The 3429-nt window shown below is 40.6% G+C and overlaps 1 protein-coding gene across 1 annotated transcript in view; it reads left to right on the top strand.

Annotated features, from left to right (window-relative positions):
• The window catches only part of Sertad2 (SERTA domain containing 2), a 119963-nt gene that overhangs the window by 94653 nt on the left and 21881 nt on the right, over positions 1-3429 (top strand). The window lies entirely within an intron of this gene.

The raw sequence follows: 3429 nt of genomic DNA, 5'->3' as shown, positions 1-3429 counted from the left end.
CTTTAACAGTTGTCAACTTTGGAAAAAGTCATCCCAATTTACTGTGTTGAGTTGGCATTGTACAGAAATTGACAGCCATATTGGTCTAGACAGCCATATTGGTTAATTTTTTAAATTTAAATTTTTTATTTTTTTTCCATGTGTACAGGGGTAACACATCATACTAAATATGTAAGGTCACATCTACGTGGGTTTGATTATAGAAACTAATAAAGTATTCTTTAAATAATGAAAAAAAGAATAAGATAAGACTGTAAGAGCAAGAAGCAATTTAAATATGTTCAGGGACCATTTTCATCTCTAGAATTAAGGATTATTTTAATGTTACATCATTGCCTTTTCTCTTTTACTTTCCTTTTTAGTTTTATTTTAGGATTCCCTATTTTTAATGTTCATACAGAGATTTCTTTAACTGAAATACCGAATAGTTTCTTTGGTGTGAAAAACTATAATAGTACACAGGATCCTAATGAGATAATTAATAATGTGAAATAGGAAGTAAAGGGCTAAAGGTGTAGGGAAAGTGGGTAGGGTGGGGGAAAGGTAATAAGGGAGAGGAAAAAATATGAGAAACTGAAAAAATGGAAATAAAGTGTTTGTAAATAGGGAGGGGAGGAGGGGGTGAAGGGAGGGCAGGGACACGGGGAAAAAATGAGAATCAAGACCTATTATGTAAAGGTACAGAATCCCAATGATGAATGTAACTGTATTATATACCTAGATTGTACCAATAAAGTCAATAAAAAGGAAAAAATATAAAATATAATATGGGTGAAAGAAAATTTAAGTGAAGTAAGTATATTTAAGTTTGAAACCTGTTTTAAAGTCTTTGTTTCCCAGGCTAGGAGGGAGGCTCAGTGATAGCTCTTGCCTAGTACTGCAATCTATCAATCAGTTACTTTGTTTCTCTGGTGTATATCTGGCCTGTCTCCTGGTTTTTTTTTTGGTGTCTGCCAATTAAGGGCTAAAAGTAGCCTTCAGTTATTGCAGTTGTGTGCTAGTCTGCAACATACAGAAGCACAGAAACCTCAAAAGAGCAGTGGAGTGTGAAGGAGTACCCAGAACTACAGAATGATGCAGAGAACTTCTCTGAAATTAAACTCATGAACATTTAAAAATTTGCTGTCATAGATCTATACTTATAAAAAGAATGTTCGTTTTTTTCTCCCTAAACAGATATGTTCCTGGTAGTTAAATGTGGATTATTGGCCTAATTTCTTATAATTGCTCTAAAGTTATGTAAAATTGAGAGGGAAAAACTAAATTCTGGATGAAGCCCTTGAGTAGGATTATTTTAAATAGGCTTTTAAATGCCCCAAAGAGTAAAAACCAAGCTTACATGTTCACTAAGCATTTACTGTTCATTTGCTAAGAAAAGTCATGCTGTTACATACTTTGAAAGTGCAAGGAGGGCTTTTCTTTATCCTCATAGACTTGAATTCCCTGATCTGAGCAGACATTGCTGTGATGGCCTGTGTGTGAGCGTGCCTCAGGGAGGAGGAGGAGGAATGGAGAGGGTTAACCATCTGGTAGTAGACCACACTGGCAGCTGTTGAAGCTGCCACTTCATGCTTTGACTTCTTGGTCAAAGATGCCAGATTCTAAAAGTGCGGAAGTAGGAGCTGTGTTTAACATATGCATTGATAAGATAGTACAACCTGCAAAAGTATAAAGGAGTAGAAACCACATCACTCCAAAACTCAAGTTGATTTCCTAAGAACTCAAACCTTTATTGAATACACAGAATATGGGCTTTAGTGAAGTGTGTGTCGACTCTGAGACACAAAATTGCTACTTCGATTTTAGTTAGTTTGTATCTGCATATACAAAAATTCTGCAAGTTTAACTCTCTGCTAACTTCAATTCATGAGTAATACTTTAAATTTACTTTAAATTCTACAAAATTTATGCCTCTGGCCTCCTACAAAGATATCACAGGAAGAGATTATTGCAGCTTCTATTTCAATGGCTTTTCCTTAACGTGAGCGCTGAAAGTATAAGTGAGTGGGTGGTTAGGAAACTGTTAGTAGTGTCATCTGTAAAATGCAGAACTCTGGAAATGAAAAGTATCTTGGCTCCCTAGCAAAATGTTTGAATGCTGTGCCACCCAGGCACAAACTGAGCAAGACCTGCAGAGGGCCTTGAGCACTGCTTCTGTGATACCTAATTTTGTATAATGAAACTTTCCAAAGATACCCACAGATAATTAGCTTTTGGCACTGGTTATACTTAATGGAACATCTGTACATGATTTTGATTATACTGAGTGTCCAGTAAAAGCCTTTCTTCTTCCCCTACAGATGAAACTGGACACTTTTTCTCCTCTACCAAGTCTAATTTTGGTAAAATCATCAACTTGATTGATAACAAATCATTACAGAAGTTTGAATAGTTCCAAATTTGTCTTGATGCTAACCATGTTCAATTGCCTTTATATTAGGTCTTAAAGCTTTATTATCCTTAAATTCAACTGGTGTAGTGTATCATTAAATGATAAAGTGATCTCAGAAGATATTGATTGGGGTGGCAGCCAAAATTTTAAAGTGCTTGAGGTATTTTAGTAATGTCTTTACACTGAATGTACATGTAACTTTAAAAATAACTTCCTAGTTGGGCTCTCTGGCCCCGTACTAGTGCTCTTAAATTCACACCATTTTGGCATACCCACTTCACCTTCAAACTAGTACTGTACGACATAAATTTCCCTGCTAAATGTGAGTAGTTCAAAGCATAAATTTGCTAAAGGAGGAGGAAAATGCCATCAAAACAAGAAACTTGGGGGCAGAGGAAAGCGCGTCTGCCCTCCACATCCCCAGTCCTGGCTTCTCTTCAACTGGCTGCTGGGTCTGCACTGTGTACCAGGCTGCCCCCAAGGCCGTGCAGCTCTGTAAGTGCCGTTGATTGGTGACCCATTTCGAGTGTCCGGACCTGGCAACCGTGCGCAAAGAGCTTTTTCTGTCCCCTACTCCAGCTGGAGCTATTCTGTTCCTATTCTGCCACTCGGACATCTCCTGAGCTGGGGGCCACGGTTGGGTGCAGCGACTCAGGGCAGATCTTTGCCCCTGGTCCCCTGCTGGGACCCTGCCTGCCTGGCTGACCGGCCCCAAGTTGCCGAATAGCTCAGATGCTTGTCATATTTGCGGTCACTCCACTCAGCCGGCTGTGCGCGCGCTGCACTCGCCGCCGCCTTTGTCACCAGCCGCTCCGTCATTTGCCTATTTTCCGGGGGTTGGGTGCAGCGACTCAGGGCAGATCTTTGCCCCTGGTCCCCTGCTGGGACCCTGCCTGCCTGGCTGACCGGCCCCAAGTTGCCGAATAGCTCAGATGCTTGTCATATTTGCGGTCACTCCACTCAGCCGGCTGTGCGCGCGCTGCACTCGCCGCCGCCTTTGTCACCAGCCGCTCCGTCATTTGCCTATTTTCCGGGGG

The sequence above is a fragment of the Fukomys damarensis genome, unplaced genomic scaffold (genome assembly GCF_012274545.1).
Source record: "Fukomys damarensis isolate Sample0158 unplaced genomic scaffold, DMR_v1.0_HiC HiC_scaffold_2, whole genome shotgun sequence".
Taxonomy (NCBI): Eukaryota; Metazoa; Chordata; class Mammalia; order Rodentia; family Bathyergidae; genus Fukomys; species Fukomys damarensis.
This window is presented reverse-complemented; position numbering and strand designations above follow the sequence as displayed.